Source organism: Rhinatrema bivittatum, chromosome 3 (genome assembly GCF_901001135.1).
Source record: "Rhinatrema bivittatum chromosome 3, aRhiBiv1.1, whole genome shotgun sequence".
Classification (NCBI taxonomy): Eukaryota; Metazoa; Chordata; class Amphibia; order Gymnophiona; family Rhinatrematidae; genus Rhinatrema; species Rhinatrema bivittatum.
Genome location: NC_042617.1, coordinates 186677006 through 186701674, shown reverse-complemented (window position 1 = coordinate 186701674; position 24669 = coordinate 186677006). Strand labels below are relative to the sequence as shown.

The 24669-nt window shown below is 41.7% G+C and overlaps 1 protein-coding gene and 1 long non-coding RNA gene across 3 annotated transcripts in view; one reads left to right on the top strand and one right to left on the bottom strand.

The window, feature by feature from the left end:
- Window positions 1-24669, bottom strand: part of UTRN (utrophin) — a 1458479-nt gene that overhangs the window by 468646 nt on the left and 965164 nt on the right. The window contains exon 1 of one of the 2 annotated variants that reach the window (XM_029594025.1): window positions 17558-17681. The exons of the other annotated variant lie outside the window; for it this stretch is intronic. The gene's annotated coding sequence lies outside the window, so the exon portion shown is untranslated. Of the gene's footprint in view, window positions 1-17557; window positions 17682-24669 lie in introns of those variants that run through there. 2 annotated transcript variants of the gene reach the window in all.
- On the top strand, window positions 1283-1905 carry LOC115087179. Its single transcript, XR_003855452.1, has 3 exons — window positions 1283-1390; window positions 1510-1625; window positions 1835-1905. It is a non-coding gene; the product is annotated as an uncharacterized LOC115087179 (long non-coding RNA).

Sequence of the window (24669 nt, the reverse complement as noted above, 5' to 3'; positions counted from 1 at the left end):
AAAACGTACGTAATCAATGTTGACGCAACTAGATGGACTTGTGACAATTGTTGCGCGCCCCATCCAGTGTTCCAGTGGTGAAGCTCCAGCTAGCCTCTCTCTCCTCCTGTGCTCCACCACCCGGTGGCAGGTGCTTCCTGGGCCCGACCAGGGAGCCATCCTACCCTGTTCCAGGACAAGGGTCCACCTCCAAGCGCAACAACAATCACACAGCAGAAAGGTGTATATATAGTGGTGAGGCAACTGCTGAGGTAATGCAAAGCAGATCCTTTTGGGGTCTTAAAGACTAATACCAACCTTTTAAATTTGGTTTGATGAGATATCAGAAGCCAGTACAATGATCTTAGGAGTATTCCTTTTAAATTTATTTGCATTTGAGCCACTACATTTTGAATGAGTTGCAGGCGCTGACTTAGATTTTCAGGACCTCATTGTCAAGTGAGTTGTAGTAATCCAAGTGGGAAACCACGCAAGCTTAGATGACTGTGGCAAAGGCAGGGTTACCAAAATAAATAAAGACAGAGATGGTGTAGTTGGCACAATTAAAAGAAAGCCGATTTAGCCACTAGTAGGACCTGGGCTTCCAATGGACTTAAGAGTCCAACACATATCCTAAGCTACAAACTTGATAGTTGAGAGACAGCTTTCATTTTGAGAATCATCTTGGGAGGTTAAACTGCCTGGATCTTTTTTGCATATCTACAGTAGCTGTCTCTTTTGTGGATTTACTATAGTTTCAATTGTATTTGGTGCGTCTTCAAAGTACGTAAATTACTGTCAATATCCTGGTCAGAAGCACTACATGAAATGCAGCAAAATGTGAGAAATACCATGACAAAACAGACATCCCTTTTAGAGGCCAACCAAGCTCAATGGAACATGAGAAATAAAAAAGATTCTTGTGAAACCTTCCTTTTAAGGCTGTGCATTTTTTTAATCACTGCACAGTAAATCAAGGTGCCCGACCAACATACACAGTCAACATGCCAATTTGCAGATGACACAAAATTATTCAAAGTTGTTAAAACAGCAGTGGACTGTGAGGAACTGTAGAAGGACCTTGTAATACTAGGAGATTAGGAATAGAATGGCAGATGAAATTTAATGTGGAAAAGTGCAAATAGATGCACATAGAAAAAAATAATCCCAACCACAGTAAAAGAACCTTGGTGTCCTTCTGAACAATGCATTGAAATCCTCTGTTCAGTGCACGGCAACAGTCAAAAAAAAGCAAATAGAATGTTAGGAATGATCTGAAAAGGAATGGAGAATAAAACAGGAAATATATTGCCTCTTTATTGAGCTATGGTGTGTGCAGTTCAGCTTGGAAAAGAGATGGCTGAGAGAGGACATGACAGAAATTTATAAAATCATAAGTGGAGTAGAACAGGTAAATAAAAAACGGTTATTTACCTTTTCAAATAATACTAAAACAAAGGAAAACTCCATGAAACTAACCACCAGCAGATTCAAAACAGATCATAGAATTTTTCTACTTTTTTCACTCAGTGTACTATCAAGATGTGGAATCTGTTGCCAGAGGACATGATCAAGGTGACAAGCATAGAGAAGTTTAAGAGAGGATTGGACAAGTTCCTGGAAGAAACGTCCAATCCATTAACCAGGTAGGCTAATGAAAGCTACTGTCATCCCTGGGAGTAAGTAACAGGAATTAGATCTACTTTATGGGATCTGCTGGGCTCCATAGACCTTAGTTTGATCCAGCATGGCAATTATGTTCCCAGTTATAACAGATGCAGATTCTCTGTCCTAACCTCTTTCCACTGTCTTTAGAATCCAATTTAAAGTAGTGCTTCTCAACTCTGTCTCTCAGGTACTACCAACAATTCTGGTTTCAGAACACCCAAAACATGAAAAGTAATGCAGCTCATAGACAAAATACAGGTAAGCATGCATTGTGGATAACATGAAAAAAAAAAATACACCCCTCCCCACCTCCAAAAATCTGAATTTGAAAACCACTGAATTCTTCCTTTTATCATTTGACTCTCCTAGGGACTCTTTCCATAAAATGCCGCTTGACCCTGTAAAATATTTATGAAATGCCCTTAGCTAGCAGTGCCTAACCTATTTCTTTTTCTTTGACTTAAATGTATCGAAGCTTACCAAAATCACAGTATCGATCACCTGTATGAGCCCTTCTTCACGGTCCTATACATTCATGGCACATTTCACAGTCAGCTGGAATGGCAAATTGAATTAGAAGCATTCTCTCTCTCTCTCTCTCATGTTAACAAAGTCTTGGTCATGCTCTTTAACAACTGAGCAAAGAAACTGTTAAAGCTACTCGCAACACTCACAAAAAAAGTAATTAATACAAAATACAACTGCAGCACTTTGACAAACCATATGAGCAACTGAAAAAGAAACATTAAGATCACATATTTTGACTACTTCTTAACAGAAGCAGTTCTCAGAAACCTTCCTCTTCCTCTACTTCCACCTGCACATAAAGTTGTTTCTTTTCAGTATGACACACTAGAAGGTCTTTCAAGCTAAAATACTGTCCAAACGTTTTCTTTGAAGATCTAGGTTACTTTATTTTTGGTTTACCTGGAATCAGCTTTTTATACATTTTTTGTTAACTTTTTGTATTTCATGATTTCTAACTGTACAGTAAAACTGTTTCACAAGCTGTTTCCCTTATGAATTATCATTACTATTAAGAGTGGAAGCCACAACAAACGCCTGCCTGGTCTAGCTATGCCCCCCAATACAGTGCGCTCCGATGGAGCGCACTGTTAACCCGCCATTGGACGCGCATTTTCGGCCCCTTACTGAATAAGGGGTAAGGGAAAATGCACCTGCAACATGCAAATGCATGTTGATGGTCCTATTAGGTATTCCCGCGCGATTCAGAAAACAAAATGTGCAGCCAAGCCGCACATTTTGCTTTCAGAAATTAGCACCTACCCAAAGGTAGACGTTAATTTCTTCGGGCACCAGGAAAGTGCACAGAAAAGCAGTAAAAACTGCTTTTCTGTGCATCCTCAGACTTAATATCATGGCGATATTAAGTCGGAGGTCCCGAAACTTTCCAAAAGTAAAAAAAAAAAGAAAATTTGAAGTCGGCCCGTGGCTGTCGGGTCGAAAACCGGATGCTCAATTTTGCCGGCGTCCGGTTTCCGAGCTTGTGGCTGTCAGCGGGCTCAAGAACCGATGCTGGCAAAATTGAGCGTCGGCTGTCAAACCCGCTGACAGCCGCCGCTCCAGTCCAAAAGGAGGCGCTAGGGATGCGCTAGTGTCCCTAGCGCCTCCTTTTACCTGGTTTTACCACTGGGCCTAATTAGCATACTGAATCGCGTGCACAGGAGAGTGGCCTATGTTCGCCCGCTCTCCCACGGACTTTACTGAATCAGCCCGACAGTGAATAAAATCCAAGACATAAACTGAATGCATACAAGAAGCATGAATTGGAAATACAGGCCACAGTTTATTATTAAAACAGACATTAACATTTAACTCCTGCTTTCTGTAATGTTTTTGGGCTCTTCAAGCATTAACACCTGCTCTGGGCAGGTGTTAATTTTTGCGAGTTAAAATGTATGCATCGGGTGCACATTATTTCTTTGCATCTGGGGGGGGGTGGGGAAATAGGTACTAGCCTCATCAACATGAATTTACATGTGATGAGTGCTATTACCTATGCGCTCTATTGGACGCATGTTTTGGATGAACTAACCCCCGTTTTGCATCAGGGGTTATGGACGCATGTCCAAAACAATGTGTGCATCTGAGGTATATAGTTCTTCATAAAACTGTGTGAATCTTTTGCTTATGTCCCCTGTGGAGTCCAGAAACTTACTCATCAGATCTTTTATTTTGATGATATGAATTTTGAATGGACTTTCCCTTCAGCCTCATCCCACCTTATTACCAAACTCAAAGTGCCAATGTTTAAGCAAATCCAAATGAAAAGCTATTTTAGCCAGATCTAGTTCATGCAATTCCTTGCTAGCATCTTCCAGTTTCTGCAGCTTATGAGGCACCAGTGACTTCTTATGGCTCAATTCAAGCTTAGCAATCTTTTGTATAGGCAGGAGCCTATTCCTTTCCCCTTCCTTTTCAAGGAATGAAACATGTGAAATCAGCCCCCTAGTCACTGCTTTCAGACACACCCAGAGAGTACCAGATGTTATCTAATCCATATCAATAGATAAGTATTCTCGTATGCCATCTGCAAGAGATTCAGTAAAGTCTTATCATCTAATAGTCTATCGTTTAACTGCCAGTATCTCACCCCTTCATCCCTACAATCTGTTTTCAAAGATACCCATAATGGAGCATGGTCATACCAAATGATGTTCCCCAAATCAGCCTCTTCTATGTGGCCCCCTAGTACTTTATCTATTAAAAAATAATCCAAACATAAATATGACTTATGGTGTGTGAGAAGAATGTGAAATTCTGAACCGTTGGATTCCTCAGTCTCCAAATATCAACCAGACCTTGGTCCACTATTAAATTGTTAAAAGACTGCCTATGTTTTTTCATGCTCCAGCCCCCGAACCTGTATTATCTAAGTAGGAATACCTCATTATATTGAAATCACCCCCAATGATAAGATGTCCCTCTGCCCATGTCTCTAACAGCTTTAAAATATTATCTAAAAAAGGTCCTTGTTTGGAATTGGTAGCATACAAGTTAAGCATTGTATACAGATCATCAGCTATGAGAACCTTAACAAAATATATCTAGCCTCTATGTCTCTCGGCACTGTCCGCACATCTACAATGAGGGATTGAGAAAATAATATATCCACCCCACAGTACTTGCTGTCTTTAGTCGCCGAAAATATATATTGTTGTGAGAAGGCTTTATCTCACAGCATATTCTCCTTGCGTTTAGACAGATGGTTTCCTGACAAAATATCACATTAGCTTTGACTCTGAGCGCTGACATTTCACAAAAAAAACAATCTCATTTTGTCTAGAGAATCTAAGCCCTTAGTGTTTATAGAAATCACTTTCAAGGCCCCCACCATTGTGTAATAGACCATCTCCTAACCTTAGCTAAAACCCTCTCGGTAACTCTCGCAACTTCCCACCAACCACACATATCACCATGATCCTCCATACAGTCTCCAATCTTCAACAAAATCACATTATCTCCACTCCATCCCCCTCCCCTTCCCACATCTTGTCCACTGACCCTCTTTGCAAACCGCCTGAACTTGGAGAAGGGAAGCCATCATGCAAGGCAGCACCTTCCATCCCCCTTCCCAAATCCTTAGCTATATCAAATTATAAGAAAGCTAAAATAAACCAAGCCCCCTCCGTCACCAGAATAGTAAAAACCCAACAGATCTCAGAAAAAGTGTTAAGCTAACACTATGCGGATCAGTATAACATGTCAAAGGACTACACTGAGCCACACTGTTCAGCTCAGGGCCTCTTTTGAGGAAGATGAACTGCCCGACTGGTGCCACAACCCTCTGCCACCTTTGCTCACTCATTGCCGTCTTCGAGTTTCTCAACGCACTTGGTCACCTTCCTGCACCCTAGCCACAGCCTCATGTTGCAGAGTCTCCAAGACAGCTGCTCTCATATCTGCCACCTCTTGCACAGTTTTCACTCAAGAGGTCACGCCGCTGATTGTGAAGCTCAAGCCGAAAGGGAATTGCCAAGCTGCGTAACTATGTCCTGAAATTTCCTCCTTTTGCAAATAGTGGTCAGGGCCAAATCTTGGTATATCTCAATCTTATTGCCATTCCACATTAGTGGCCAGCTTTCCTAGCCACTTTTGCCACTTTTTCCTTCAACACAAAACTGTGAAAGCAGGCGATGACATCCCATTATTAAAGGCTGCTCCAAGGAGCTGTGGGCTCTTTCCAGTTTAATCACAGGCGCCATCTCAGTTTCTCCATCCAACCTCAGCACTTCAGAACAAATACTAGATTCCTCTGAAACTCCCCTGAATCTCAGATTCACCCGTCGAGACCTAGGCATGCTGAAAGGTCATCACTGGTCTGCTTTAGCTCTTTTTATGCCTCCCTGCAGCGAATCAGGTCAGAGGACTGCTCATCCAAATAAGATTCCGACTCCTCCACCTGGTGCCCCTGACTGGAGATGTTGCCCTTCATTTTGGCCACTATAACAACATAAGAAACTGCCATGCTGGGTCAGACCAAGGGTCCATCAAGCCCAGCATCCTGTTTCCAACAGAGACCAAACCAGGCCACAAGAACCTGGCAATTACCCAAACAATAAGAGGCAGGCGTAGGATTCGTACGGAACTTGTTGCCAAGTAGGCTTGCTGAGGGCGAAGATGGAGCTTAAGTACAGGAGACCGATGACATCAAAAGTGGACGCCCCCGAGGTTCCCGCCGAAGTGGCTTCAAAGGCAGGACTTGTGACGCGCGCGCGCCTAGGAGGGCCCAACACTGGAGTAGGAAGTAGCGGCATCCATGCCTCCACGAGGAGGCCCGAGGAACGCAACGATGCAGGCAGGCCTGTGCAGCAAGCAGATGTGGGGAGAGCAGGAGTGTAGAGCAAGCAATGAGTACTCGCGGTCACAGCCGTCTGCGACCGACAGGCATAACATCTTGCAAGGTCCTCCTGCAATTCATCACAATCCACTTCAGATGTAACTACTCTACATAATTTTGTGTCATCCGCAAATTTGATCACCTCACTTGTCATATTAAAAAGCACCAGTCCAAGTATAGATCCATGAGGCATTCCACTGTTTACCTTTTTCCACTGTGAAAACTTATCATTTAATCCTACTCTCTATTTCTTGTCTTTTAACCAGCTTGCAATCCACAAAAGGCCATCCCATGACTTTTTAGTTTTCTTAGAAGCCTCTCATGCGGGACTTTGTCAAACGCCTTCTGAAAATCCAAATTTACCACACCTATTGGTTTACCTTTGTCCACATGTTTATTCACCCCTTCAAAAAAATGTAGATTTGAGAGCCAAGACTTCCCTTGGTTAAATGCATGTTGGCTGTGTCCCATCAAACCATATCTATTTAAATGTTTTGTGATTTTATTCTTTATAACAGTTTTCCCGGAACTGAAGTCAGGCTCACCGGTCTATAGTTTCCCGGATTACCCCTGGATCTCTTTTTAAATATAGGGGTTATTGGCGATCTTTCAGCCTTCAGGTACATCGAATGATTTTAATGATATGTTACAAATTAATAGAAAGAGGTCTAAAATTTCATTTTTTAGTTCTTTCAGAACCCTAGGGTGTAAACCATCCGGTCCAGGTAATTTACTACTCTTCAGTTTGTCAATCAGGCCTACCACATCTTCCAGGTTCACCTTGATTTGGTTCAGTTCATCTGAAACATCACTCATAAAAACGAGATGCATTATTTAAATGATGAGTCGAGCTAAAAAGAATACACTAGGGATAAATTATGTGTCCTTAGCGCGCCCATGGCATCGGGCGACCAGGAGAAGTGGTTGTGCGCCGGTTAGGAAAACAGACACTCAATTAATGGGCATTTGTTTCTCTAACCTGACCACTGGCAAGATTTTTTTTTTTCATGCTGTTTCCTGTGGTTCCTCCTACTTAGTAACAAGATTTTGGACTTTTTTATGGCTTTGTGGAGGGCTTTTCAGATGGCTTGGAGTGCATAAAGATTTAATGCCATCCCTAGGGCTATCTTAAGTTTTCTATGTTAAAATGTGCACATCAGGCTCACAGGGATTTTTTGCATGGGGGCAGGGTAATAGCCTCATCTTCATGCATTTAGATGTGATGAGTGCTATTAGCTACGTGCTGGTTTGGACGCATGTTTTGGACCACCTAATCCCCTTATTGTATCTGGTTTTAGCCTGGCGCATCCAAAACGTGCGTATAAGAGCTTGTTAGCCTATTTGCTAGGCACAGCACATGATATAGCATCGGGCTGAGAGATGGCCGAGTTTCTTACATTTGTCAATGCCAGAATCTGAAAAGATAAATATTTTTTTCTTGAAAGGATGTAATGTGCAGTCTTATACAACAGCAATATGCTCTCTTACAGGAACACTTTGCCAGATGACTTCTGGGTTATCTTGAAACACCACCTTAATTTATAGTGACTAACTCACACGTAGAAGTCTTGCAAAAAGCTACTCTAAAACTTGTTACAGAAACACTCGCCATCAACAAAAAAATATTTAAAATATTAAATACACCAGAAGACACTTTTCTACAAAAACTGCATCAGGAATGTAATCTGCTTTTTAGTGAATGAAAGGTTGAATTTAAAAAATAAAAATAAAAAAAATCTGAAAAACACTAAGCCCCAGACAATTTACAAAACATGAAAATATTAGAGCTATTGCAATAATCATTGCTGTCCAGTTAATTTTTTTTTACATTTTTATTTTGCTCACACCATTTCATTGGTACCTCAAAGCGAGTTACATTCAGGTACAATGGCAGAAAATAACGACCACTGAAATTCACTAGTAAGAACTGCAAATTACAAATGCTTATGGTCATTTTTAAGGCAAGAGTCACTTCAATAAGGCTGCATGAAGCTCGAACTAGTGTTTTGCAACAAAGGCCTGAAGGTAAAGCTAGAAAGTCCTAGCTTTTCAAGACAAGTCTGATCCATTGAAATTCACAGCTGTATTGCATCTGAATGAACAGAATTAAACTCCAAATACATTGCTATTCCCCTTCAGGAAACCTTTACCAGTTTAAAGCCAAAACAACTCTATGTATTAGATAAACAGCATATCAACCAACATTTAGGATGCAAAAACCCAAGGGAAAGGTACAGTGGGAACTAGGGGTAATTGTATCTGATGATCTTAAAGTGGCCAAACAGGTGGATAAAGCGATGGTAAAAGCCAGAAAGCAGAGTTGCTTACCTGTAACATGTGTTCTCCAATGACAGCAGGATGTTAGTCCTCATACATGGGTGACATCATCAGATGGAGCCCGGCACAGAAAATTTTTGTCAGTTTCTAGAAACTTTGACTGATACACTGAGCATACCCAGCATGCCACTATCCAAGCGTCCATGCGTGGTCCCCCTTCAGTCTTATTATATAGCGTTTGCAAAAAAATAAAATAACAAATCTAAAGAAACCCAACTCCACAGGGTGGCGGGTGGATTTCGTGAGGACTAACATCCTGCTGTCCTTGGAGAACACCTATTACAAGTAAGCAACTCTGCTTTATCCAAGGACAAGCAGGATGGTAGTCCTCACACATGAGTGAATATGTAGCAACAGGTTGCTCCCAAACATGGGCAGCAATTAACAGGTGCAAACATGCACAACTAGTGCTGCTAGAATAAGGGGAGACAACCTGCACCCAAAGAAAGGGACTGAGGCAGGAAGAGTTGGGTTTTCATGGCTGAAAAAGATTACGGAGGACTGTCTGACCGAAATGACTGTCACGCCGTCCATCTTTGTCCAAACAATAATGAGGGGCGAAGGTATGGAGGTAACTCCAGGTCGCCACCCTGCAGAATTCATTATGGGTACCTCACACAAGTGAGCCACCGAAGCTGACATGGCTCAAACTGATTGAGCCTTGACATGGCCCTCAGGTTGTAGTCCCACTTATGCATAGCAGAAAGAAATACTGTCTGTTAGCCAGTTGGATAATATCTATTTGGACACTGCGACTTCTAACCTGTTCTTGTCGAAGGAGACAAAAAGTTGAGTGGACTGGCGGTGAGGTGCTATCCATTCCATGTAAAAGGCCCTGGCCTTTTACAGTCTAGAGTGTGCAACACATGCTCACCTTGGCGGGAGTGAGGTCTTGGAAAAAAAGGTGGGCAAGACAAAGGATTGATTGAAATAGAACTCCGGGACCACCTTTGGGAGGAACTTCAGATGGGTACGCAAAACCACCTAATATGATAAAATTTTGTATAAGGTGGATAAGACACCAAAGCCTGAAGCTCACTGACCCTGTGTGCTGAGATAACCGCCAGCAAGATGACGACCTGCCAGGACAGAAACTTCAGGTTGAAAGATCATAGGGGCTCAAACGATGCCCTCATGAGATGAGTGAAGACCACACTGAGATCAGAAGAAACTCCTGGGGGTTGTATCGGAGGCTTAAGCTGCAGCAGACCTCACAAAAAACGCCCTACAAGCAAATGGGTGGAAATGGAGGCACCATCCATCCCCTGATGGTATGTTCTGATGGCACTAAGGTGAACTCTCACAGAGGTGGTTTTCAAGCTGGCCTCCGAGAGGTGCAAAGGTTAATAAAAAATATTTAGCATGGAACAAGAGAACGGGTCCAACCCATGCCCCTCACACCAAACCGAGAACCTCTTCCATTTGACATTGTAAGATTTCCTCATGAAAGCCTTCTGGAATGCACCAGGACTTGAGACACGCCATCCGAAAGGCCCAGGGTCTGCAAGGTCACCCGGGTCCACATCCATGCCATGAGGGACAAGGCACAGAGGTTGGGGTGACACAGTTTGCCCTAATTTTGCATGATCAGGTCTGAATCAGTTCCCAGCTGAATTGGAGGACATGAGGACAGGTCCTGCAGAAGCAGGAACCAAATCTGGCATGGCCAAAAAGATGCAATCAGGATCATTTATTTATTTAATTTATTTGTTAGGCTTTTATATACCATTGTTTTAGACTAGCCGTCACAATGGTTTACAAACATTTCAAAACATATAAGCATTCCAATAAAATATATAAAAACAAAATAAAAATAATAATAAGAACATAGTAATGAAAACATAAAAGCATGATGTCAAACTATGGTTTTAAGAGCATGGTGCCTCAGTCCTGTTGAGAGTTTTTGCAGTGTCTTTGAGATTAGTGGCAGTGGAGGATAAGCATACAGGAAGCCGGTGCAACAGTGATGTGAGAAAGCATCCGACTCTGACCCCTTGGACCATGGAGCAGAACCAATCCACTTTCTTGTTGTCTGGAGAAGCGAACAGATCTACGTCCAGGATTCCCCATAGGTGAAAGATGTGGTTCGCAACCTCCAGTTTCAGAGACCATTCGTGGGGCCAGAAGGTCTGACTCAACAAATCTACCAGGATGTTGTCCATCCATGGGAGGTACACAGCTCGGAGAAAAATGCCCCATGAGAAATCCCAGGACGAAATCTGCATTGCTTCTTGGCAGAGGAGGAATGATTCAGTGCCCCCCTGTTTGTTCAAGTATCACATCGTCACTTGGTTGTCTGTTTGAACTGGGATTACCTTGTTGAACAAGTGATCCTGGAATGCCCATAGGGTGTATCAGATTGCCCGGAGCTCCAGGAAGTTTATCTGGAGATGCTGCTCTTGGACGGACCAGTGATCCTGAGAACTGAGGCCCGCCAATCTGTGTGAAATGCATCTGTGGTGAGAACAATCTGGAGCTCAGCGACCCTGAAAGGCATCACCTTCTCCAGGTTGGACAGGGTTTCCCACAACCCAAGGGACTGTTGAAGTGGAGTGGTGATTAAGATGTGAGCCCAAAGGCCATGGGTGGCTTGGCACCACTGAGAGCACAAAGTCCACTGTGTCCTGCGCATGTGCAGCCGAGCAAATGGCGTGGCATGAACAGACACCACCATATAGCCCAAAAGGCACAGAAACTGGTGCACCAAGACATGAGGACAGTGCAAGATTACCCTCTCCAGAGAAATGAGGGTTAGCGCTTGGTCCCGGGGCAAGAAGGCCTTCCTCTGGACAGTATTGAACCCTGTCCCGATGAAGTCCAACTGTAGCGACAATTGATGGTGGGATTTCGGGTACCTGATGAAAAATCCCAGGTCCTCCAGAGTAAGTACAGTGAAATACATGGAATGCAACGCCCCCCTGCCTGGAGTCACTCTTGTTGAGCCAGTCGTCGAGGTAGGGGAAGACATGTACCCGTTGCCTCCTGAGATAGCACAAACCACCGCCAAGCAATTTGTGAAGATGCGTGGTGCCAATACCAGGCCAAAGGGCAACACCCGATATTGATAGTGTTTCCCTTCCACCATGAAGTGAAGATACTTCCAATGTATGGGATAAATGAGAATATGGGCGTAAATGTCTTTTAGATCAAGGGAGCAGAGCCAATCCACAGCCCAGAGGAGAAGGATCAGATTTCTCAACAAGACCAGTTTGAATTTTTCTCTGACAAGAAAGCTGTTTAACATCCTTAGATAAAGTATGGGGCGAAGACCACCGGTTTTCTTGGGAATCAGGAAATACCTGGAGTAGAACCCATTTCCCTGCTGATCTGACGGCACTGGTTCAACCACTCAAGCCACTAAAAGGGTGGAGAGCTCTAATCGAAGCATTTGCTGGTTCTCTGAATGTCTCTACCAAGGATACGGAGGAGAACGTGAAGCAGGCCATTGGAAATGCAACTTGTACCCCTGCCAAATGATGGGTAGGACCAATTCATCCAATGTGACTTAAATCCATCGATTGGTGAAGAGCTGCAGACGGCCCCCTACTGGAATGTCGGTTCCCTGGGATAGGACTTGCTGGCTGAAACTCCCTTGCCACCAGTCAAAACCCCATGGCGGGACTCTGTGGTGGGGCAGGGGCTGGCAAAGGGGCACGTGGCTGTCATGCCTGTGGTGTAGCCGGTGTCCAATGGGGTCTTGCTCTAGAAGTCGGCAGATAATACTTTCATAGCTGGTAAAACGGGCGTCTTGTGTATTGCCTGGACAACTTCTTGCTTGAGGACTGGGGGTCCGATGTGCTGGCCTGTAACTATTGGAGGTTTCATGATAGTCCTTCAGTTGTGCTACGACTCCTTAATTTTGTCCCCAAAGAGATTCTCCCTGGTACAGGGTAGATCTGCTAGATGATCCTATACTTCGGGTTGGAGGTCGGAGGCGCGAAACCAGGCCATGCGACGAGACAAGATTTACCCAAGGGAAGTCTTGCCTAACAAATCTACTTCATTTTTTTGAAGGGCTTAATAAACATGTGGATAAAGGTGAACTTGTAGACGTAGTGTATTTGGATTTTCAGAAGGTGTTTGACAAAGTCCCTCATGAGAAGCTTCTAAGAATGTAACTTTCTAAGAATGTAACTTTGTTCTTCCTGTTCAAACTATTGTTTTTGTTACAGTTCCCCAATTCGATGTAAACCTATCTGATATGGTCTTTCAACCATGAAGGTCGGTATAGAAAAGTGTTAAATAAATACATAAATAAGAAAACTAAAAAGTCATGGGATAGGAGGCGATGTCCTTTCGTGGATTACAAACTGGTTAAAAGACAGGTAACAGAGAGTAGAATTAAATGGTCAATTTTCTCAGTGGAAAAGGGTAAACAGTGGAGTGCCTCAGGGATCTGTACTTGACTGGTGCTTTTCAAAATATATATAAATGATCTGGAAAGGAATACGATGAGTGAGGTTATCAAATTTGTGGATGATACAAAATTATTCAGAGTAGTTAAATCACAAGTGGATTGTGATACATTACAGGAGGACCTTGCAAGACTGGAAGATTGGGCATCCAAATGGCAGATGAAATTTAATGTGGACAAGCGCAAGTTGTTGCATATAGGGAAAAATAACCCTTGCTGTAGTTACACGATGTTAGGTTCCATATTAGGAGCTACCACCCAGGAAAAAGATTTAGGCATCATAGTGGATAATACTTTAAAATAGTCGGCTCAGTATGCTGCAGCAGTCAAAAAAGCAAACAGAATGTTAGGAATTATTAGGAAGGGAATAGTTAATAAAAGGGAGAATGTCATAATGCCTATATATCGCTCCATGGTGAGACCGCACCTTGAATACTGTGTACAATTCTGGTTGCCACATCTCAAAAAGATATAGTTGCGATGGAGAAGGTACAGAGAAGGGCAACCAAAATGATAAAGGGGAATGGAACAGCTCCCCTATGAGGAAAGGCTGAAGAGGTTAAGGCTGTTCAGCTTGGAGAAGAGACGGCTGAGGGGGGATATGATAGAGGTCTAAGATCATGAGAGGTCTTGAACCAGTAGATGTCAATCAGTTATTTAAACTTTTGAATAATAGAAGGACTAGGGGCATTCCATGAAGTTAGCAAGTAGCACATTTAAGACTAATTGGAGAAAATTATTTTTCACTCAACGCAAAATAAAGCTCTGGGATATGTTGCCAGAGGATGTGGTTAGTGCAGTTAGTGTAGCTGGGTTCAAAAAAGGTTTGGATACATTTTGGAGGAGAAGTCCATTAACAGCTATTAATCAAGTTTACTTAGGGAATAGCCACTGCTATTAATTGCATCAGTAGCATGGGATCTTCTTAGTGTTTGGGTAATTGCCAGGTTCTTGTGGCCTGGTTTTGGCCTCTGTTGGAAACAGGATGCTGAGTTTGATGGACCCTTGGTCTGACTCAGCATGGCAATTTCTTATGATCTTATGAGCCTGATTCCACCCACCGTGACTCTCGTTGCGATTTCAAACATGTCATATGCAGAACGGACTTTGTGTTTGTTTGTCACATTTCAGGCCCTGTTAAATTACCTCCTGGAAATTGTCCTGAAACCGTTGTGGGAGATTTTCCACGATATCCTGGACTTGCTTCCAGAGGTTGCTGGAATATTGGCCCATATAAAGCTGATAACAGTCAATCCTGGCTGACAACATTGAGCCCTGGAACACCCGCCTTCCGAAAGCATCCAGATATCTGTGCTCACGACCAGGAAAAGCCGAAGCATGAGTACACCTATGCTTTGCCTTCAAGGCAGATTCCACCACTACCGACTGGTGTGGGAGTTGATGGCGTTCAAAACTTATGGTGGGTTGGACCAGAAAGACAGCATCAAACTTCTGGTTCCATTCCCAGGTGGAATGGAGATGGGATGTTCCCAGAGCTGGACAACTAGCTCCTTGAATAATTTATGCACTGGCACAGCCACCACTTCCTTAGGAGCATCAACAAATTGTAAGATATCTAACATTTTGTGCCTAGTTCATCTAACTGACCCAGTAGTATTGCTGTCTGCCTTCACGGACCTGTTTGGATCCTTTTCCAGCTTTAAGTTAAACCTGAATAAATATGAGGCCTTAGCTTCCCATGTTAGTCATTTAGGGGGTAATTTTCAAAAGGAGTTACACATGTAAATGTAACTACTATTGTAGCAATTTTCAAAAGCCATTTACTGGAGTAAAGTGCACTTACACAAGTAAATCCTATGGACAATTCAATGGCATATATTATAGCAATTTTCAAAAGCCCACTTACTCAAGTAAAGTGCATTTACTCGAGTAAAACCCTGTTTTACTCGAGTAAATGCTTTTTAAAATCAGGCCCTTAGTGAATAACAGACAAAGTTCCCCTTTCAATGGACAAGGGAAGCCTTTCGTTATTTGGGATTTAGTTATCCTTTTCTATGACCAAAATTTATGATTCAAATATCCTGCCACTACTAAAAGCTCTTAAGAATAAGCTTTTGGAATGAAAGGATCTGCCTGTATCGGTGATGGGCCAAATAGATCTGTTTAAGATGATTTTGTGGCCTAAATAGCTTTATGTTTTTCAGACCATTCCTGTTTTGCTTCAGAGACAAGACATAAGGTTGATCTATGCTATGCTTTCACATTTCATCTGGTGGAGCCGACAGGCATGCATAGCTATGGTGCATCTGGTCGGATCCTGGCGCAATGGTGGATTGGGGGTTCCGGACATAGAGGAGTATAATATGGCTTGTTTACTGCACCACGTGAAAGACTGGTGTTTTAATATAAAGCATTTTACCCCAATAGATTTTGAAAGGGCAATGATATATCCTATACACACTGTATATGCTCTAGATGCAAGGCTGGCTCATCTCCCTTCGTCGCTTTGTAGTAATTTCCTCCTGATCTTGCTACGCAAAGCTTGGATATTCCTTTGTTCCAAATTAGGTCACTACTCTTATGAATCAGTATTATTGCCCATTCGGGGAAATTTGGATTTACCCCTGGCTCACAGTCCATATGCTTTTCTCAATGGAAGCAGAAAGGTGTGATCACTCTTTCTCAGGTAGTGGACCCTGAGGGAGTTATGCGCTCTTACCCAGCCCTATTCTTGCAATTTGACCTTTCTGTCAATTCTATCTTTGCCTATCTCCAATTGCGTCATTACGTGAGTTCATTGCCTGTCCCATCGTCTTTCAAATCAACAGCGGAACCAAATAAAACAAAACACCAGAAATAAGAATTTTACTGCCTATTTTTATTTCTGGAAAACAAAACAAAAACAACTTTTAGTCAAGGAGAGTAGATCACAGTTTTGATTGACAGACTGAGCCTATTACATGTATCTCTAAATTGGCACAAACTTGTCTTAGAAACCTCATTATTTAGCAACTGCAAATACATTTTTGTTTTACCAGATTAGCATCTAATTAAACATGATAATTTTATGGAAACTAGCAGATGTACTTATATTCTATGTTTTACTGTATTTTTATGCTTCATTTGACTGTCCAAGTACTAAATGGTGCTCCCACATTTTTTACGGGGAGCAGGAAAGCAGTACTGGTTACATTAGAGAACTAGGAGACAGGAGAAAGATGACTTTATGAACTCTGGCTCTAGATTTTCTGATTGTAAGCATGCAACACCACATATGGCTGTGTAGAATGGGTATCTTGCACAGTGAATGCAAAATGGAGGCAACATCATGAATTGTAACTCACTGGTCAGCTTAAGGATAGGCAGGGCCTGCAGAAGCACTAGGCGAGGTAGGCCTGGGCCTAGGGTGCGACCATTAGGGGGGCATGAGCAGCAAAGAGGAGTGGGGATTCGAAGCTCCACTCCTCTTTGCCGCCACCGCTCGTGAGAGGTAGGAGGGGGCCGCTACTGGGGGCGGCGCAAGGCAGAAGTGCCTAATCCCCTTGCACCAGCCCTGAGGATGGGACCTTTCCTAGCTAACCTGCTGATATAAAAGGCCTGTGAGCAATGAAAAGTCCCCTGAGGAAGCATTAGGAAAAACAAGTGTTGGATCTTCACCTACAATGCTGTTGAGGACTGAATTTTCCCTCTCTGGCTATGTGTACCAGCCTTACCCCACAAGGTAGCATTGTTTTTGATATCTGTTTAAACATCCACTGAAACTGAGCAAAATTACAAAAAAAAAACCCAAAAAAAACACTTGCCCCAAACAGTTCAGTCAAATAAAACTTGAGAAAACTGTATAAAACAGCCAAGAAGCATTAAACTGAACTTTTTCAGCACTAATTTTCAAAAGGGGTCTAAAACGACGACTTATCTAGATCCAATGGAAGAGAAAATCTATTTCTGTGTATTTAATACTTTTACATTCTGCAATAATCTTCCAACGTATTCAGCGCGAAGTACATAGATACACTTATAAAATAAACATACAATACTGTTCTATAAGACTCAGAAGCATTAAGACATGCAAGCTACCACGAAGGCACTCTAATGTTGCTGTCAACACACTGGGTAAGTTTAGTGCTCTGGAGAGCATTTAAAATCCATAAGTGTTCTACAACACTCAGTGCTATTGCATAGAGGAGGTGGTAGTGTTTTAGCTGGACAGAAGCTACAGGACCAGCAAGAACTGCTGCTTCAACTGAACATTTTATTTTGCCGTAGTATACCCAATTCAAAAAGCCTCTGGGGTTTTGGGGAGGTGGGGGGGGAGGGGGGAAGAGTGTGCAACTAACCTGTCTTGGGCTGCAGGTTTCTTCTTGGTTCTTCAGGACCCTCAATTGGTTGCTCAGCAAGGAAAACTCGTGCTTGGTCTATGGCATTCAGTACAGCCGGCTCTTTATCCTTCAAATCACGCCTCAGGATCTTTCAAAAACAGAAAGCAAGCTTCAAATTATCGTAATGTTGTGCAGCACCTTCCTATTTTTATAATTTCTGGCCATGAACGTGTTGAGTGTGACTAACAGCCAACGTCCAATGTGGTTTATAACAGCAAATATACATTTTTCAGTACAACGCTACAGAAATCTTATTTTCAGAGTGCATTCAGATACACCACAGAGTGAAAGATGATGGTGGGCTTAGAATACTCACTCAGGGGAAATTATTTTGCTTTCGGGTAAACATCCTTACAAATTCCCTATTACAAGCTATCCAGTCACTCCCATATAATAGTCTGCATTAGCAGATTCGTTCTGTTAACGAGAGTGACAAAAAAAGAAAAAAAATGCATGCAACCAAAATGAAGATAAGTTAAGCACAAGTGAATGACATCTGCAGAAAACATTTACATCCCATAGAAGTCATTTTTTCACATTGTTGTTTTTCATTTCAGAAAGTTGCTGCAAATTAAAGATCAAGGACACAGAACCGAATTGCAAAGAATATATTAGAGAAGAGAGCTTTGAAATTATCATAAAATATTTTCAACTTTTACAAATTCAGTTTAATTTTTTTTCCTGTGATTTTTCCATGCAAATGGAAAGGATTTGGCATGCTTTAACCTCAAATATCTTCTTTATTTTTATCATTGACCTAAGAATATAAACTAGTAATGTGCTGGAGGAGGCTCCCATGAACCCCTTCTTAAATTTATGGCACCAGAGTGTCTCACTGAGCACAGCAGAGCCCTGTAGCAGCCCTTTGATTAAAAAATGCATGGCATATTGTTGCATCAGTCCATCTAATCCAGCATCCTGTCTGTGACAGTCACAACGAGCAGATGCTTACAGGAAGCCTATCAGAAATAGGGCATACATGCACATATATACTTCCGATTTCTAGTGGGTTCAGGAATGCACAGAAGGGGCGGGTGGCATCCCTGATAGGTTTGTGTGTGCGGTAACCAACAATTGCCCTATCATCCATAAATTTTGTGCAATTCCTTTTTTTGTCTTAACCTGGTTATGTTTGCTTCCAGCACATGCTGTGATAATGAGCTCCACGGGTGAACGGTGCACGCTGTGAAGAACTATTTCCTTTTGGTTGTTTTAAACCTCCCACCTGATAATTTCATCAGGTTCCCACACTTCTTGGATTATACAGCTCTGAAAAAAGCAACATTTAAGTAACACAGGCAAAGCATGTGCCATTTTTCCAAAAAGGTCATATTTTGTTCCATATCAGAGTAGCTGAAAAAGCTTCAGGGCTTTTAAAATACACTGAATAATTTCAGAGCAAAAATCTCTGCTTTACAATAAATCAGTTATATGATCAGACAGAAAATAGTGATTGCTTTTACCCGGATTACCTATTGAAGACTAATAGCTCTGTCACATATATATACCAGAAACTATCAGGAATATATCAGGATTTATTTTTTAACAAGTTTTTTGTTCTTTTTTAAATCACATTGACATTCAGAATTCTGCAAAGGCTACAAATTAAAACCGGAATCTTTGTAGGCTGTGATACCTTCCATTTAACCAACTAAGATGATGTGGTATACGAGTTTGAGAACCTTTTTCATCTGAAACATGATCAATTCCTAACCAAGTTAAAGGTGAAACAATTCCCAACATGTAATCACTTTTTTCTGTCCAATAATATAACTGATTTGGGGTTTGATATGAAATCATTACAAATGACAAAGATTGATTCCAGTGATTTTTCAAGATGGATATGATGTATTTTTTCAAGTTGTAAGCAGTTTTCTTCACAAACTAGAGCAGAGGTGGCAACTCCAGTTCCCGATTGCCAAAAATAGGTTTGTTTTCAAGATATCCATAATGAATATGCATGAAATATATTTGCATACAATGCAGGCAGACCATACACATATATTTCATGTCTATTCATTGTGGCTATCCTGAAAACCAGAACTGTTTGCGGCACTCAAGGACCGGAGTTGCCTACCCTTCATCTAGAGAATGAAGAAATCAACACCCCATTTAGAGGATGACAGCAGCATTATCTCCACAAAAGTGCATAAATCAATAAGCAAATATACCACTCATAAATTAAAAGGATGCATGCTCTTTAATATAATGCCTACATTTATAAATTATGTTTATTATTTTAATATTATACCCAAACATTTTGAGGCCGATATTCAGCACCATTTGTCTAGCTAAGTTCAGACTTAGCCAGATAAATAGCGTGATTTAAAAATTCTCAGTGGCCGACCACCTCCAAGTTATCTGGCTAGGAAATTAGCTGATAAAATAACCAGATAACTTGGAGGTGTTCTGTTGATGTTCTGGTGTGGAGTTGAGTTAGCTGGATAAGTTATCTGGCTAATTCTGATACTCATATTTAGCCTGATAAATTATCAGCTAACTCTATACATGCTGTGCATGAGTCCTAAAGTTATTTATCTTTAAATTACTCTGGTATATTCAGCAGGGCCACTTCTGGCCAGACAGTACCTGAAAATGGACCCCTATGTGATTATAGCAACTGATATAATAACCAATTTCCAGACCAGGTGAGAAGCTGATAAGTTGAATGCTAATAGGACCGAAACAGCAAAAGTCCAAAAGACAAATAATTTTCATTTTCTGGAAGAAGGAAGGACCCTCATAAATTTTTCATTTTTTTTTCAACCAAATTGTAAGAAATGATATATCAGGAGTTTCTGATGCATGATTCTGCATAAAGTAAGGGGAATATAAAAATGGAACGTTTTGCTGGGATTAGAACTGCAGTTTGAGCTTTTATCCTAGAAAAATCTTTGGTGTGTCGGAGTCTGTTTAGCAAAGGCTGGGAAAATATAGACTTGATGCCCAGCATGCATCAATTTCTCTTTCTTCCTGTCAAGTTCATAACAAGTTCTTTATTGGACTCACTATAGAATATTATCATCAAGCATTAGCCAATCCTTTTCTTCTCAGCTGTCTCCTGGAATGAATCGTCCCATCTGTCCTGCAAATCCTGTGGTGGTGCTTCTTCTTTTATCAACAGCAGCAGAGTCCCCCCATGATGTACACTTCAGACTTGAGATATCAAGTCTATAAGTTTGATCTACTCAAAGTAAATTTACAAATTGGATTTCTAAGACGAAGGTGAACAAAGATATTATTTATTTATCATTTATTATTTATATTATTTATTACTATTTATATATTATTATTTATTATTTATATATTATCAATCAACCTCAATGTTACTCAATGTTCTTCTGTTAGCAATGTTATCTAGAAACCTCCTTTGTTACTTAATGTTAATTGGTTCTCTGATGTTTCAATGTAAATCATTGTTATAATTGTAAACCGGAGTGAAGGCTGACACCAAACTTCGGTATAAAAAAACATCCAAATAAATAAATAAATGAATATACAGTTTCGGAGATCCTGAGGTTTCTTTTTCAAGTTTCTCAGTCAAGCCAGTTATATGAATATATTTTTTTTCTGTGGTTATTGGGTGGAATTTCATTTTGTTTTAGTAATAAGGAATCTGCTTTAATTACTGCAACAGAAAACTATATTATTGGCTTCAGCCTTATCATTATGTTGTTTCACTATATTTGATTCCTTTTTTTTTATCCCTTCCAGAATTAGACTTGGATCTCATTTTAGATCCAATATAATCAATATGTTTGTTAATCTTGCTCTCAAGCTTCTGGATATCAACTCATTCTCTTCAAGTTTGACCAATAAACTTAAATATCCAAGAGCAGTATTCACAGAAAAACTTGTCAAACTCCCTTCTTGACTATCCTGAGATTTCCTTTACTACTTTTAGGTCTACCAGAATGAAACTGCCAACTTCTCCCATCTCCTTTGGAGGAATATTCAATGACAAAGCTATGACAGAAGAACCTTGTAAACAAATGCCCTCTTTATCTGGTTCCAATAGTGTAGATGGAATAGGGGCTGGCATCTGCTCCCTTGTCTGAGGTCATCCAAATAGCCCCTTTTACACCTTCTGGCTAGATTCCATTGCTCCATAGTACAAGGTACCTCCCACTCTTATGAATGCTTTTTTCTACCCAGCAGAGATTCCAGAGCTGGTTCAACAACTTGATTATGCACACGCTGCAGTCCTTTGAGCTCTGGGCCTCTTCATCCACACAAGGATAAATGTTGAAAGACGGCAAAGCAGTGCCAACCAAATCACTTTCACTAGCATTGGCTTGCCAACTCCATCACACTGCAGCCAGAATCACAAATGCTTCCACTCTGCCACTCTTCAACATCAGTCCCAAGATTCCAGGTTCATGCTTACTGAGTCTTAGAGAGGCTCAGATGATCTAATGCCACTAGCAGCACAACTGGAAGCAGATTGCTACCATTATCCAGATTAACTGAGGTAAACTGCACAGCTCTTCCCACATGCAGCTACTCATAGTGGCCATCTCCTTTCCCTTTTCGATCATATTTCATGTATCCATAATGAGAAACTAATTTATTCAAGATATTTTGTTGAAACTTTTAATTATTATGCAAAAGAGATGAGCGGAAGTATGTCCATAAATTTCCTGCAATCAACAGGATTTTTTCAATTAGCAAAGTTGGAAATATCAGTTAAACTAAACTTCTTGATGATTGCTGGGGTTTGGGGGAAAGTTTTCAGTGTATTCAACATAGGAGAACAAATCTCACAAAAGGTTTTGCATTTAAATATTTGGTACTTCAAATTTAAAAGTAAAATACAGGGAGAGATACTGAATGGTTTACCCTATACTTAAATGAAAAGATCATATACTATATTATACACATACACACACCACATATACACATACATACACAGATATATACACATATACACATACATATATACACATATACACACATATACACATATATGTACACACACACACATATATATAAATATACACACACACATATATATATATATAAAAAGAGAGAGAAAATGCAATAATAAATACATGACTAAAACTTATATAAGTGAGTAAAAAGCATTCTAATTTATAAAAGTATCCATTGTATCAAAAAGCTCAATATATGTCCATGTAATAAGTAGAATATGAAATGGCATTATAATGCATTTTCCATGCTGACTGCAACTTAAGGGGCAGATTTTATAACCTGCGCGCATGGGGTACATTTTTGTGCGGTACCCGGCGCAAACAAATGTACACCCGCCGCGCGCATAGGGGTGTACCTTGCGCACGCTGAGCCCTGGGGAGCCCCGATGGCTTTCCCCGTTCCCTCCGAGGCCGCTCTGATTTTGGAGCGGCCTCGGAGGGAACTTTCCTTCCGCTCCCTCCCTTCCCCTATCTAACCCACCCCCCCCAGCCCTACCTAAATCCCCCTCTACCTTTATTTCATTATTTATGCCTGCAGGCATAACTTGCGCGCTCCGGCCAGCTACCCAGCACGCCATCCCCCGGCACGGCCACTGTGCCAGAGGCCTCGGTCCTGCCCCCAGACCACCCCTGGACCGGCGCCCCGCCCATGCCCCGCTCCCTTCCCGCCCCTTTTTCAAAGCCCCGGGACATACTCATGTCTCGGGGCTTGAGCACGTCGCCAAGCCTATGCAAAATAGGCTCGGCGCACGCAGGAGCAGGTTTTGGTGGTTACGCGCCTAACTCTTTGAAAATCTGCCCCTAAGGGTTCATGTCACACACTGCTCATCTCAGGCAGAAAATCCTGATCTTCATACATCTTTCAGGATGTTTCAAAAGCAGTACTGTATAAGGCAGATGTTAAGCTGTTTCGGCATGCTGTTCACGCCAAACTGTCTTCAATGAACAACCAAAAAAACAGTTGTTTGATGCTCTGTCCATAATGATACATGAAAACCCAAGAAAAATGGTTTCCAAGCTGAAATTACTTTCCTAGATAAATTCCATATTTAGAAATTGAAAAGGTAAAAGAAAATGGTAGTTGTGACAGAAAAACCAAAAGAAAGACTTACTTTGATACTTCAGTGCTCTATTCAATAGATGGATGGCATTCTGGAAGCTAGCATTAAAATCAAAATAGCAATGGAACCTAAAGTGGCAGATTGCTTTGAAAACCAGTGCATAGTATATGAAGAATACGATTCACTGCACACATCACCATCCAGCCAAGTCCTCTAAATCCATTTTGTGCAATATGGGGCGGATTTTAAAAAGATTACGCGCGTATATTACACGAGTAACCCCGAAAACCCGCTCCTGTGCACGCCGAGCCTATTTTGCATAGGCCCAGCAAAGCGAGCAAGCCCCAGGACGCGCGTATGTCCCGGGGCTTGAAAAAAGGAGTGGGGAGTGGACGGGGCGGTCCAGGGGTGGGGGCAGGGGGCGGGACCGAGGCCTCCGGCACAGCGGCCGTGCCGGGGGATCGCGCACCGGCCCAGAGGCAGCGTAAGTAAATAAATAAAGGTAGGGGGGATTTAGGTAGGACTGGGGGGCGGGTTAGATAGGGGAAGATGAGGGAAGGTGGGAGGGGGGCAGAAGGAAAGTTCCCTCCGAGGCCGCTCCGATTTTGGAGTGCCTGGAGGAACGGGGTAAGCCATCGGGGCTCCCCTAGGGCTTCCAAGCTGAAATTACTTTTCTAGATAAATTCCATATTTAGAAATTGAAAAGGTAAAAGAAAATGGTAGTTGTGACAGAAAACAAAAGAAAGACTTACTTTTGATACTTCAGTGCTCTATTCAATAGATGGATGGCATTCTGGTAGCTACATTTAAATCAAATAGCAATGGAACCTAAAGTGGCAGATTGCTTTGAAAACCAGTGCACCTTGTGCGTGCCGACCCTGGATTTTATAACATGCGCGCGGCAAATCGGGCATAGATTTGGGGCGTGACAGGTTGCGAGCCACAAATCTATGCCCGTACGTAGCTACTAAAATATAGCCCTATGAATCTTGTACAAATAGTGGGGGTAAATTTCAAAAGGATTTTACATGCTTAAAATTGGATTTTGCATGTGTAAATACACTTAACCTGAGAAAAT